The sequence below is a fragment of the Podarcis liolepis genome (genome assembly GCF_965112155.1).
Source record: "Podarcis liolepis genome assembly, chromosome: 10".
Classification (NCBI taxonomy): Eukaryota; Metazoa; Chordata; class Lepidosauria; order Squamata; family Lacertidae; genus Podarcis; species Podarcis liolepis.
Window position 1 is genome coordinate 63,779,803 of NC_139562.1, and position 14,043 is coordinate 63,793,845.

The window sequence follows — 14,043 nt, forward strand, 5'->3', positions numbered from 1 at the left end:
TTTAGATTGTGTAAAAACGTGAGCAGTAACTGGAAAAATTGTGGCAGCCACAGGAAGGAAGGAACTGGGGATTTTTAGTGGTTGGGTGGCAATGACTACATAGCTCTTTGCCCTTAGTCTAAGAAGCAGAAGCAGAAATATTCAAGTTAAGCATATATATAGCATACTCACTTAGCCTGCATAATTTATTCAGGCCTCGGAATGCAGCTTATTTTAACACAGTATTCAAACATTTCTTGGTTGTTGTTGTTTTAAACCACAGATAATGCACGTCCCTGTCTTACATCAAGCCATGTAAATATACACTGAGGGCCCCTAAAATAAGGGAAAAACAACTTTCCTTTCTTCTTCTGAATTAAATTTTAATTACATTTATAAAAATCACATAGCAAAAAAACAAAAACAAAAACCCAAGAAATTCCTCCAAATACAGAACCTTATAGGTAGTATTTTGCTTCAAGTTCTGTTCAGATGTTTCTTTAAACTGCTCTGAACTGGAAAGCCAGCGATCAAGATACCCAATTTGTTTGTCTTCAGCTAGAAAGTTAATGGTGGAAGCGTGCTATTCCAGCAATGTGAAAAATCATACTTTTCATAACTGTGCACAGTACATTTGCAGATGCCTGCTATGCTTTGCCTCGCCTGCATACTTATGAGATAAAAATATACCAGATTGCAACAAAAATATTCCTTAGTTTTTTGTGTTCGTTTCTCTGCCACTGACAGAAGGCTAGAGTTTTGTGCTGGTATTAAACACTAGCTAACGTCACCCATACAGCTGTTGACAAACATCCCATCAACTCCCACTATTAAGTTCCATGTTTTGAACATCTCTAATCTTTATGCTCCAAATGCATGCATTCTTCTTACTTAGTGCAGATAAAAACACTGCTACATGCCCCTATACTCCCACAGCCAGCAATAAAAGTCATAAAGCAAAAGAAAACGTGGTAATCAGTCTAATAATGTTTTTAGATAATTAAACTGGGCTTGTTCCTAGGCTATTTGTAAAATCACGAAGATGCCTCTTTAATTGTCTTCCAAACAACTGTGCAAAGGAAATTAATATTTTTATAATCTGCAGTCCACATATGCACAGTTAAACATGCTACACTTTACATAACTTATCTTTAAAATGTCTATCATTCTGAACCCAGTGTTTTCTGTTTTTAAAAGAATTAATATTCCTTGGCAGGTCTGACATACTATCAACAGGGAGAAGTACTTACGTTCTTCTCTGGTTCTTCTTTCACTTCACTTAATTTTCCACAGGTAGCTTCTTCTTTTATTTTTTTTACCTAAAAAAAGGGGAAAGGAACATTATTCTTTTTAGTGCACTGTTATAAGCACTTCTTTCTTTTTTCCAGCCCTTGCCAATTCCATTTTTCAGAACAGAAAACATTTTTCACATTAAAGATCCCAATGAATAACCAGTGGCGTAGCGTGGGTTGTCAGCACCCGGGGCAAGGCAAGTAATTTGCGCCCCCTAACCCGTGGATTTGCGCCCCCTAACCCGTGGATTTGCGCCCCCTAACCCTAACCCCCAGATGTTGCGCCCGGTGCGGCCGGCCCCCCCTGCACCCCCCACGCTACGCCACTGTGAATAACTATTCGTCAGGGTCAGAAGCTGTTTCAGACTCCAACAGTTCTGGTAAAAAGATCTTATGAGCAAGGCCTTGAACCAGTGCTGCCACTCAGGTCAGCTGCCTTGCATGGACCAGCAGCAGTGTAACTCATTTCATTGTTACTTGAGATTTTCTTTCTCAGCTTGCCCAGTTAAGAACTCAAACCTAAATGAAGCACTTCCTTTTGGAGAAAGGTTAAATAGTTGTCAAAATTTAAATCACATTTATATCACATGACCTTTTGCACAGATTTAAAGTAAAGGTAAAGGACCCCTGACAGTTAAGTCCAGTTGCAGACAACTCTGGGGTTGCAGCGCTCATCTTGCTTTACTAGCCGAGCCGTTTGTCCACAGACAGTTTTTCCGGGTCATGTGGCCAGCATGACTAAGCCGCTTCTCGCGAACCAGAGCAGAGCACAGAAACGCCATTTACCTTCCCGCCAGAGTGGTACCTATTTATCTACTTGCACTTTGACATGCTTTTGAACTGCTAGGTTGGCAGGAGCTGGGACCGAGCAACAGGAGCTCACCCCATTGCGGGGATTCGAACTGCTGACCTTCTGATCAGCAAGTCAGGCTCTGTGGTTAGACCACTGCACCACCCACGTCCCTTTGCACAGATTTAGGTGCTCTCAAATCAAGCTGGAGAATACTTTTCAATATTCAAAGAAGGCAGACTCGGAAATGACCTACTAAAATGAAGGCCAAGCCCAGGTTTTATGCTAAAGTAACCTTCCATTGATTTCAGTGGGCCTCCTTCTCCTATCTGTGGTCTGTTTTAAACCTCTGCTACAAGATTCTTTTTTAATGTGAGTCACAAGAGTTTTTTCAGTGTTTTATACCAAGCAACCAGGAAGATATTGAATGCTCATTTTTTGTGTGTGTTTTTGTTTTGTTTTGTTTTGCTGCCAGCTAATGAAGTGCTTGTACAGGAAACATTCACAGCAGGGCTTGTACAGAATTCCCTTTTGGCATTCCAAGTGCAGCAAGAATCTTGGGCACATAACAACTCAATGCAAGCTGGAAGGTTACCTTAGCATAAAACCTGGGCTTCCGTCAAGTGTGCTAACCTAACTCTGACATATGCATCTCCAAGACAGTTTATCACTCTCCTGTCATATTCTTTTCACTACAGATTCCTTGAGGGCAAAGAATTAAGAACACAGATGGCACAGCAATCACGACTATTTAAATACCTAAGCAGTCCAGCAATTCTCAGGACTTGGGTAACTGGAAGGCTTACTTTCGACTAATGACTTGGACCTTCTTCTTCTTCTCCCTTTGGAGAACTACTGCCGCTCCACACAACAGTGCCAACAGCATTTTATTCTGGCACCGAGAAAATCAAGTAGCATATGGATTCTCCAAAAGGCATTTCCACAGGACTAGCCTGCATTATTTGATTTTCAAACTTAACTCCCCCCCCCCCCAGGTTATTTGAAAAAACAAAAATCAAACAAAGTGGCATGGAGGTATCAAGTAATATTTTCTAGAGCACAAGGGCGTTTTGGAAGGATCAAGTATCTAGAACCTGTTGAAGCGGAGTCAACTTGCTGCAGTCAATTCATACTTTCAAGCAACAGTTCTGCTTTGCTGCCTTTAGATCAGCCTTTCTCAACCTTGGGTCCCCAGATGTTGTTGAACTACAACTCCCATCACCCCTAGCTAGCAAGGCCAGAGCTCAGGGATGATGGGAGTTGTAGTCCAACAACATCTGGGGACCCAAGGTTGAGAAACACTGCTCTAGATAGACCTATGCGAAATGATGTAACACATAGAAAGAATGGGTCTTTCAGCAACAGCAGAAAAAAAAGTTCTATGTTCGTTTACTGCTCAGGTGCATTTTGTGGTCATATACAGGTAGAAGGGAAATTAGTTTTATAACTTGCACTTTTTTGCAACTTCTGCAGTGTCTCCTTTTTTTTTGGTTAAGATTTCTCTCCCGCCACCCATAAATTAAAGAAAGCAAACATAAAACAGTGATGCTCCAATCATTAAAATGCACATCTTGGGTTGGGGTATTGTTTAGGGGTTTTTTTTGGGGGGGGGGTTGTTGCCGCTATGGATATTATTATTTTTGTATCTTTATTTTTAGATTCTCTGTTTTATGTGGAAATTGTTTGGTTGTATATATGTTGATGTATTTCATTTATTGTTCATGATTTTTGGTGTATTTGTAATTGTTACGATTTTTGGTGTATTTGTAATGGTTACAAGCAATGTTTTAACTATGGAGAAGTGGCATGCAAGCAAAACGAAGTATCTATGCATTTATACAGTGGTACCTCAGGTTACAGACACTTCAGGTTACAGACTCCGCTAACTCAGAAATAGTACCTCGGGTTAAGAACTTTGCTTCAGGATGAGAACAGAAATCGTGCTCCTGCGGCGCGACGGCAGCAGGAGGCCCCATTAGCTAAAGTGGTACCTCAGATTAAGAACAGTTTCAGGTTAAGAACGGACCTCCAGAACGAATTACGGTAAGTTCTTAACCCGAGGTACCACTGTATTTATGTAAAAGTCAAATGTGAAGAGAGACACAGGTATCTGTATTCCACACCCATTGGTGTTACCCTGTGTTAGTCACACTTGCAACAGATCCCTTAACGTCAGCAAACTTGTAGATTGATTTCAGTGGGCATACTCTGAAAATCACTAGTCTGTACATGCAGCCAAAAACTGCCCTATAAAGAGTTAATTGACCCTCAATCACTCGGAGCAAAACTGAATAAACACAGTGGAGTGGAATCATAACAGTAACAGCAGCAGCAGCAGCAGCAGCAGCAGCAATAATAATAATAATAATAATAATAAGAAGAAGAAGAAGAAGAAGAATAGTATCTTTAATGATTCTCTGTTTTTGGACAAAAGGTCTACGACCTAACACAGGGGAAATAAGAAAGACCTTATCAAAATACAGTGACCGTCTGCTGCTTATTAGAGGGGGTGGGGAGAAGGTGAGTGACAAAAACTTCGATAAGGCATAGCTAAGAGCCCTTTATCCTCTTAGGACTACATACCTGCCTGCACAGCAATGATAGCCTGGAAGTCATAGCATTCTATCAGAATAATTCCCAACCTACTGGGTAATTCTAAAGGTAAAAGCAAAACCCTTTATTGCCTTTTTTGTAATCTGTTGCTCCTGTGACTTCCAGTGAGGTTTACTACATCATCATCATTATTATTATTATTATAGTTCACAGTCTCAGATGACTACGTCCAGTCTGCTTTCAATTTGGGAAAAGTCATGTAAAGAACATGCTCTTAACTCCAGTTCCCTAGTTCGTTATTTATTTAAAAACTGTGAAGTGCCCAAAGAGAAACTAGTAGTAAATAAAATTAAATTGCAAGCTGTGAATATGAACACAAAAGAAAACACAAGAGAATCATGCAGTCTAAAGGTTTTCATTGCCAATTTGGTCATTTAAAAACAAACAAACAATATGGTATGCCTACGGTTGTTGACAAATCCTAAGGAAACAAGGTGCAAACACAGAGTTGATTGAGAAGCAGCCTAAGGTGGTTTCACAGTGCATATGGTGGAGCTTGCAAGAATATTCTTGCCCTCTTGTGAAAAAATGAACTTCTTCCCATAAGGTACTCAACACAAGAGGTTTTGACATAAAGGCACTTGCAAACCTTCCAAGTGTCCCTATTTTCCAGAGACAGTCCCAGATTTACAGAAGTTGATCTGGTTTCTGATTTGATCCTGCAATCTCCCACTTTTCTTTAGGATGTCCCTATTTTCATTGGATAAATATTAGAGTGTATGGAGTTATATGACCCTCAAGCCAAGGAGATAAGTAACTATACAACCTTTAGAAGACCTCTGAAGGCAGCCCTGTACAGGGAAGTTTTTTTTTTTTAGTGTTTAATTATGTTTTTATATATGTTGGAAGATGCCCAGAGTGGCTGAGGCAACACAGTAAGATGGGTGGGGTATAAATAAAATAAAATAAAATAAAATACTAATACTAATAATACTAATGTTATGTTTACTTCATGTTACTTTTTTCAGGTTGCATCCCACGGCGACCCGGAAGTACCAGAAAGGATTACTTCCGGGTTTCACCGCTCACACATGTGCAGTAGCACTAAATTGAGTTTCGCACATGCACACAAGCACCAAATTGCCACGCGCACCTGTGCAGATACGGTGCTTCAGGTTGCGGGCTTTTTACGCTGCGAACGGGCCTCCGGAACGGATCCCATTCGCAACCAGAGGTACCACTGTACTAATACTTCTTCTTCTTCTTCTTCTTCTTCTTCTTCTTCTTCTTCTTATTATTATTATTATTAAATAGAACCAGAGGTACCACTGTACTAATACTTCTTCTTCTTCTATTATTATTATTATTATTATTATTATTATTATTATTATTATTATTATTATATAGGTCTTCCCTATTTTCATCAGGGAAATGTTGTAGGGTATGGGATTGGGAGTATGTGCATGTGTTTTACATGACTCAATAAGCTTCTCAGATAATTTTGCTTGACCCAGGAAAGACAACAGTACCTCTATGGCATCTTTCTCCAACTTTGGATCCCTGTATGTTACTGGACAACAACTCCCACCTTCCATGACCAAATACTGTGTTAAGAATCCTGCATCCAGCTCTCCAGGCTTGGAGTGAAAAGCAACTCTCTATTGTTCTTTTGCCCCACCCCCTGCCATAATTTTTGCAGTTTTCAAAAATGAAGAATAAAATAATAATAATAATAATAATAATAATAATAATAATAATAATAATTTATTTATACCCCGGCCATCTGGCTGGGTTTCCCCAGCCACTCTGGGTGGCTTCCAACCAAATATTAAAATACAGTAATACATCAAACATTAAAAGCTTCCCTAAACAGGGCTGCCTTCAGATGTCTTCTAAAAGTCTGGTAGTTGTTTTTCTCTTTGACATCATGTGGGAGGGTGTTCCACAGGGCGGGTGCCACTACTGAGAAGGCCCTCTGCCTGGTTCCCTGTAACTTGGCTTCTCGCAGTGAGGGAACCACCAGAAGGCCCTCAGAGCTGGACCTCAGTATCCGGGCAGAACGATGGGGGTGGAGATGCTCCTTCAGATATACTGGACCTAGGCCATAATAATAAGAGATGAACAAGACCAACATGAACATGGAAAGCCACTGTCGCCAAACAACTTGGTGGAGGATCACAAGGAACTGTTTCTGCCTATTAATATCAAAATGTGGGAAAGTTTACTTTAAGTGTTTACATCAACCGATACAAATACTTGATGTAGGCAGGAAAGACATCGCAGAACTCAGCAGGAACCATTCTCTCTCAGGTTTGTGTATGTGTTTGTTAGAGGGCTGTGTTCAGACTTAATCGCATCTTTTCTTTTCTTTTCTTTTCTTTTACACCATATTTTCCAGTTGTTACTATATATCTAAAGTACAGCCATTAACTACTACCTCAGGGGCAGAATGTATTCTGAAATTGTGCTATCATCATTATTTTCGTATTATGGGTCGTGTGTCTGAGAGCTTTTCTCCCTCAAAAATACACCAGTATTTGCTCTATTACATTCATCTCCATCTCCCTGTAGGTGAAGGGGTTATCGCAAACATGGTATTAGCTCAAAATCCCCAGCCCAGCCCAGCTCAGATAATCAATCGGCAGGAGCTGGGATTTGGAAAAAAAAAGAGGCTCCCATGCAAAACTGGAACCTTGCAGTTCCAGATATGCTCAGGCGCCAATGGAAGCTGAACAATATGTGATTTCTAAAATACTTAGTATAGCTGGAAGATACTATTTTATGAAGCATTTTAAATGGCCTGTGTCAACCTCCCAAAGCATTTTTATCGCAGAGCGCCTTAGAAATGGCATGTGACTATTTCTGTAATGTAATAATAAAAAAAATAATAATTTTTTTATTTGTATTCTGCCCTTCCTGGCTGAGGCCGGGCTCAGAGTGGCTAACATCATAAAAACAACACAATATGCATAAAAACAGACATCAGTTAATTAAAATACATCTTAAAATTAATTCAGACAAGTTAAAATCTGGGCAGGTGGCAGTTATCAGGTTGGAACTGAGAGTGGTTAATACATTCCAGGACCAACTGTTTCCACTGATCATACAAGGACTTGTGAGTGGGTTGGGGGCCTCCTCTGGGCTTGTTTTATACAAAGGAAAGTAAGTCAAACTGCATCCTGCCCAAAGGCCTGAGGGAACATCTCCGTCTTACAGGCCCTACGGAAAGATGTCAAATCCTGCAGGGCCCTGGTCTCTTGTGGGAGAGCATTCCACCAGGCCACGGCCACGGCCAAAAAGGCCCTGGCTCTAGTTGAGGCCATTGTTCAAGCAATGTTGCACGAAACAATAACACTAACTCCTCTTGTCTAGTGTCACTTTTTATTTAGGGGTGGACGCAGGTGGTGCTGTGGTCTATACCACAGAGCCTAGGGCTTGCTGATCAGAAGATTGGTCGTTCAAATCCCCATGGCGGGGTGAGTTCCCATTGTTCGGTCCCAGCTCCTGCCAACCTAGCAGTTCAAAAGCACACCAAAAAGTGCAGGTAGATAAATCGGTACCGCTCTTGTGGGAAGGTAAACGGTGTTTCCATGCACTGCTCTGGTTCACCAGAAGTGGCTTGGTCATGCTGGCCACATGATCTGGAAGCTGTCTGTGGACAAATGCCGGCTCCCTTGGCTTATAGAGCGAGATGAGTGTCACAACCCCAGTCCTTCGTGACTGGACCTAACGGTTGGGGTACCTTTACCTTTACCTTACTGTAAGGCAACCTTCCTAATGTATACCCAGGATGGGGATAGAATGGAGATAGTAAAAAAGGACCCCTGGACGGTTAAGTCCAGTCAAAGGCGACTATGGAGTTGCGGCTCTCATCTCGCTTCAAGGCTGAGGGAGCCAGCGTTTGTCCACAGACAGCTTTTCTGGGTCATGTGGCCAGCATGCCTAAACCGCTTCTGGCACAACGGGACAGCGTGATGGAAACCAGAGAACAGGGAAACACTGTTTACCTTCCCACCACAGTGGTACCTATCTATCTACTTGCACTGGCGTGCTTTTGAACTGCTAGGTTGGCAGGAGCTGGGACAGAGCAAAGGGAGCTCACCCTGTTGTAGGGATTCAAACCACCAACCTTCCGATTGTCAAGCCCAAGAGGCTCAGTGGTTTAGACCACAGTGCCACCCGCTCCTCCCAATGGAGATAGTAGCCAGGTTTCTGCAATGCAAAATGAGAATTTTCTGAATGTTATGCAATAGTATTTTAACCGTTAGATGCAGATTTTGCTGTGTGATTTTATTGTACTGAACCTTTCAGAATTTTGTCTATATACCAATAAAGGTTTGAGATCGATTGATTTAGGGGTAGTTTTCATAGGCAAACCACTTCCACATGAGTCCTACATATGGCCAAGCACTTGGCTTTGTTCTAGTGTAGTGTTCTTGACAGCATCTTAAAAAGTAGAGACATCACCTTGCCGACAAAGGTCCGTATAGTAAAAGCAATGGTTTTCCCAGTAGTGATGTATGGAAGTGAGAGCTGGACCATGAAGAAGGCTGATCGCCGAAGAGTGGATGCTTTTGAATTATGGTGCTGGAGGAGACTCTTGAGAGTCCCATGGACTGCAAGAAGATCAAACCTCTCCATTCTGAAGGAAATCAGCCCTGAGTGCTCACTGGAAGGACAGATCGTGAAGCTGAGGCTCCAATACTTTGGCCACCTCATGAGAAGAGAAGACTCCCTGGAAAAGACCCTGATGTTGGGAAAGATGGAGGGCACAAGGAGAAGGGGACGACGGAGGACGAGATGGTTGGATAGTGTTCTCGAAGCTACCAGCATGAGTGACTAAACTGCGGGAGGCAGTGGAAGTCAGAAGTGCCTGGCGTGCTCTGGTCCATGGGGTCATGAAGAGTTGGACACGACTAAACGACTAAACAACAACAGTGTTCTTGAACCTTAGGTCCCCAGATGGACTACAACTCCCATCATTCCAACCCAGCTGGCTGGGGATGATGAGAGTTCTAGTTCAATAACACAAGGATGAAGAACATTGCCCTAGCATATGTGGGGTTTTCCTATTTTTTTGAACAGTAGCTTTTGTCTTTTGAAAACATCCTTGAGTAGCTTCCCACCTGGGATGGTAGGTGCTGTTGGACATGAAAGAGGACCAGTTCTCACAACAGAGGTTCAAAACTAGCTGAAAAGCAACACCCATAAGCTAAAAAGGTGTTGAAAAATGTGAAAAATGTGCTATATGTTATATAACTCCTTCTCCTTTTTTTTTTTAAAAAAAAAACCCTTTCAAAACAGAAAATTACACATCATAAAAAGGTCAGGTATTTAATATGCTGAGCACCGTGCTGCACTCATAAGCTGTTCTAGAACGGCTTTTAGTAGCAAAGAAAAATTAAAAGCTAGATAATACTACCTAGATAATAAGCACTCGGTATTAAACCTACAATCAGTCCACTGGGTAGAGAGCCTTCATAGGTGAACACAAGAAAAAGGAAGGTCAACATTTAGTTTCAAATTCTGGTTTCTTTTTCTTATACTGTACTGCTATTTGTTGGTAGTTAGAATACACTGACATTTACTAAATCTGCTGGTTCATGCTGGTGTGCATGAACACACATCTTACACATGTACTTAAAAAAAGAAGAGAGGTAATTTTGGGAAATTACAATGCCACTCTTCGGATCTTTACTGGAGACAACTTGTGCACACAGAAACAATTGCAGTGGCTACAAATACCTTGTTTGCGTTGATCAAGAAGATACCAGCATTAATGTGCTTGCTTCAGGGAACCAGGAATAGCCACACCGTGTTAGAACTATATTTATACATATTTTATATTTATAAATCATAGAAACATAAGAGTTTGAAGGAATGCAGGAATCTCCACGACAGATGACCATCCAACCTCTGCTTAAAAACCTCCAAGGAAGGAGAGACCACAACCTTCTGAGGGAGTCTGTTCAGGAAAACCCAAAACAGTTTTTTATAAAAAGAGATAAAAACAGAAATTCAATAATAGCAGGGTCGGATCTTATGGATCATGGAAAGCCTGGAAAAAAGTATATGTTTTTAGAAGATGTCTGAAGCAACTGATGGACAATGCTTCACATATTTCTAAGAGAAAGGCATTCCAGAGTGGAAGGGCAATGGTGGGAAATGCAATTTTCAGGTCCATACTCTGTGATCTTCTGTAGAGCGCAGAACCATGAATGAAATTTCCCCATGAATAAATTTTCTTACAGTTTTATACAATGGCCACTAGTCCTTTGGGTAACCTGGACCCAAGTTGTACTTGCCAAGTTGGGAAGTACATTTACTCAGAATGGGACTTTATGGGCTGAATTATAAGTGTTGCTTATGCTGGATATGATACTGGATTCTGTTAAGTTAGGTACTCTGTTGCTTGTAAATGTTATATTTTGTTTTAATTGCTTTTTATTTCAAAAAGAAAAATTAGCTCCTGACTAATTAGAATGCTGTTTTAAATCCCAACTGGGGTGTAGCTAAAGTGCTTTTGCCAAGCGTATCCGCTGGTTCAGGTATGTATGTGAGGAAGTGGGGTTGATTGAGGGAGTGTGACCTTGCCCATTGACAGCCTTGGCCCATTCAGTACAGTGGTACCTCGGGTTACAGACACTTCAGGTTACAGACTCCGCTAACCCAGAAATATTACCTCGGGTTAAGAACTTTGCTTCAGGATGAGAACAGAAGTCGTGCTCCGGCGGCACGGTGGCAGCAGGAGGCCCCATTAGCTAAAGTGGTGCTTCAGGTTAAGAACGGACCTCCAGAACGAATTAAGTTCTTAACCCAAGGTACCACTGTACTGGTATGTAGCCTTTCGGAGTTGGGCAACAACAAGGGAACACGGACCTCAGAGTTCAATAGGTTCTCCAACCCTGCTATAAATCAATTTTTGAGAATTGTGTGTTTGAAGTTAGTGACAACAGTGCTACGTATTATTACTGCTTTCCCATAATCTGGTAATTTGGGAGTTGTAGGATGACTTCCACAAGGTTGAGCACACCAGCACGTCCATACTTAAAGTCTTCTTACCACCAATTCAATTCCTGTACCAAATCCAAGAACAGACCCATATGCTTGAAAGCCCCACAACATCCATTGTACCTTTTTACCTCCACATCTCAAAGCTTATCTATATTACAGTGAAACTTGCATTGTAAGACTGCAGTGTAATTTTCAACATACACTGTGAATTTCTGCATTTGGCTTTTGGTTTTATTCATTCGGCGTAATTTAGCTTAGTATTATTCAGCACTGTAATTGGGATACCATAAGATTTATGCCTCTAAAAGTCTCCCCAATTGCAATCATATATTATCAAGGAAAGCATTGGCGTGTTATTGCACCATCTTTCTACCTCAGACAATGCAGGAGAGAAATAAGTAGTGAGGAAGGAACATTTAAGGACAGAGTCTGTTGACGGGGCAGGGGGGAGGAGGAGAATTTGATTTATATGGAAGAACACGGTGAGGGAAGTACGCAGTGAAAAGGGCGATAAAGTACAAATAATGGGCAAAACGACAGTCAGTGACAGACAAATCAGGAACCACCTCAGTGATGGGAGAAAGTGGCTGATGGGGGAACAGAGAGAAGTGGCAGCTTGCTAAAAGGAGGCAGACAGCTGTGGTCTTGTATTGTGCATTTTTTGAAGATGGGAAAAATTGGTTTACTTCAAATGTCATTCTATTTGAAGCATGTTGGGAGAGGTTGTAGGAAGATCCAGGGCCAAATTAGCAAAATTACACCATTCAAATCTGAATGTTAACAAGTTATTTTCTTTCTCTCACACTGGCTGATACTGTTGAAAGTGGAAGCTTAAAGGATGATTCTGTTGCCGTGTGGTGTGTGTGTGTGTGTGTGTGTGTGTGTGTGTGTGTGTGTTATTGTCAAGATGCTCTGTAGTGTGCGAAATGCTCCCCCATAGAAGCCAGCAACAATTCGGCAAGAATATTTAATCACACATATCTCCATATAGCACATATATAGCCATCAAACCGTTTATAGGATTCCCATCCAGGCACTCTACTGGATCAAAACTGCTATAGGTTGTATCCTCAGACTACATGACTTAAATTCTTTACTCTCCCTTCAGAATTTCAGCCACTTTAAAAGCCCAAGTCACCTACCTACTACCTACATGTGCAATAAAATGAAATTGGCTGCAAGACCCCGGGGTGAAAACTCTTGTTTCTCTTTGAACCAGCAAAAGGTACTCAGTTCAAAACATCCATGCATTTTGCCTACATTAATGGGTCTATAAGTTACACTCTGTGGTGGGAAGAAAGTACAGTGGTACCTCGGGTTAAGAACTTAATTCGTTCTGGAGGTCTGTTCTTAACCTGAAACTGTTCTTAACCTTTAGCTAATGGGGCCGCCACACAATTTCTGTTCTCATCCTGAAGTAAAGTTCTTAACCCGAGGTATTATTTCTGGGTTAGCGGAGTCTGTAACGTGAAGCGTCTGTAACCTGAAGCATCTGTAACCAGTGGTACCACTGTAAATTGGCATCTTACTGGTAGATCTCTGGATGACTAGGGTTAGGTCGACAAGAATTTCTGACTTCCAAATTTTTAACAATACCAAAAAACAAAATGGCACCCCCGCATACACACACAAAAAAAAACCCAAGTTATACTAATGCAGTGGAGGGGAGATAACCAAGAGTAGATTTTGTGTGGAAAGACTGTGAGTTCTGCTCAGTTTTGTTACTAGAAAGCAACAAGAAGTTCCCAGCCTGAAATTTCTTTAATGCTAAGAGTATGTGCCTTTTGCACCTTGTCCCACATGTCTGGTGTCTAGCAATAAAAAAATCAAAAGTAGATCCCACAAGACTAAAGTCTATGTACCACTGAGCTAAGTGACTCTAGCAAGTAGTAACAAAACACTTCATTTCAGTTCCTTGTCACTTAGGTAGGCTGTCAGTATTACCACGAAGCAGACACAAACCTCCTGCCCTGGCAACAATTCTTTTCTTAAGCACAACTTGCATACCATTCGGCAAGAAACAGTTAACCAAACGGATTTTGCCATCAGCATCTTGTAGGACTTCCCATACATGAAGTGCTATTTTTCTAGAAAAAGAGGGGGGCAGAACTCACCATGAACACCTCCCTTGTTCTCTTATAATGGCAATAGGGACCCCTGACCATTAGGTCCAGTCGTGACTGACTCTGGGGTTTTGGCGTTCATCTCGCTTTATTGGCTGAGGGAGCCAGCGTGCAGCTTACGAGTCATGTGGCCAGCATGACTAAGCTGCTTCTGACGAACCAGAGCAGCGCACGGAAATGCTGTTTACCTTCCCGCTGTTTACCTATTTATCTACTTGTACTTTGACATGCTTTCAAACTGCTAGGTTGGCAGGAGCTGGGACCAAACAATGGGAGCTCACCCCGTCACGGG

At 41.6% G+C, this 14,043-nt stretch overlaps 1 protein-coding gene across 3 annotated transcripts in view; it reads right to left on the reverse strand.

Moving 5' to 3' along the window:
* The window catches only part of PLXNB2 (plexin B2), a 351,580-nt gene that overhangs the window by 168,671 nt on the left and 168,866 nt on the right, over positions 1-14,043 (reverse strand). For 2 of the 3 annotated variants that reach the window (XM_083463227.1, XM_083463228.1), the window contains exon 3: positions 1,230-1,298. The gene's annotated coding sequence lies outside the window, so the exon portion shown is untranslated. The remainder of the gene's footprint in view (positions 1-1,229; positions 1,299-14,043) is intronic. The other variant, XM_083463229.1, reaches the window with a different exon arrangement.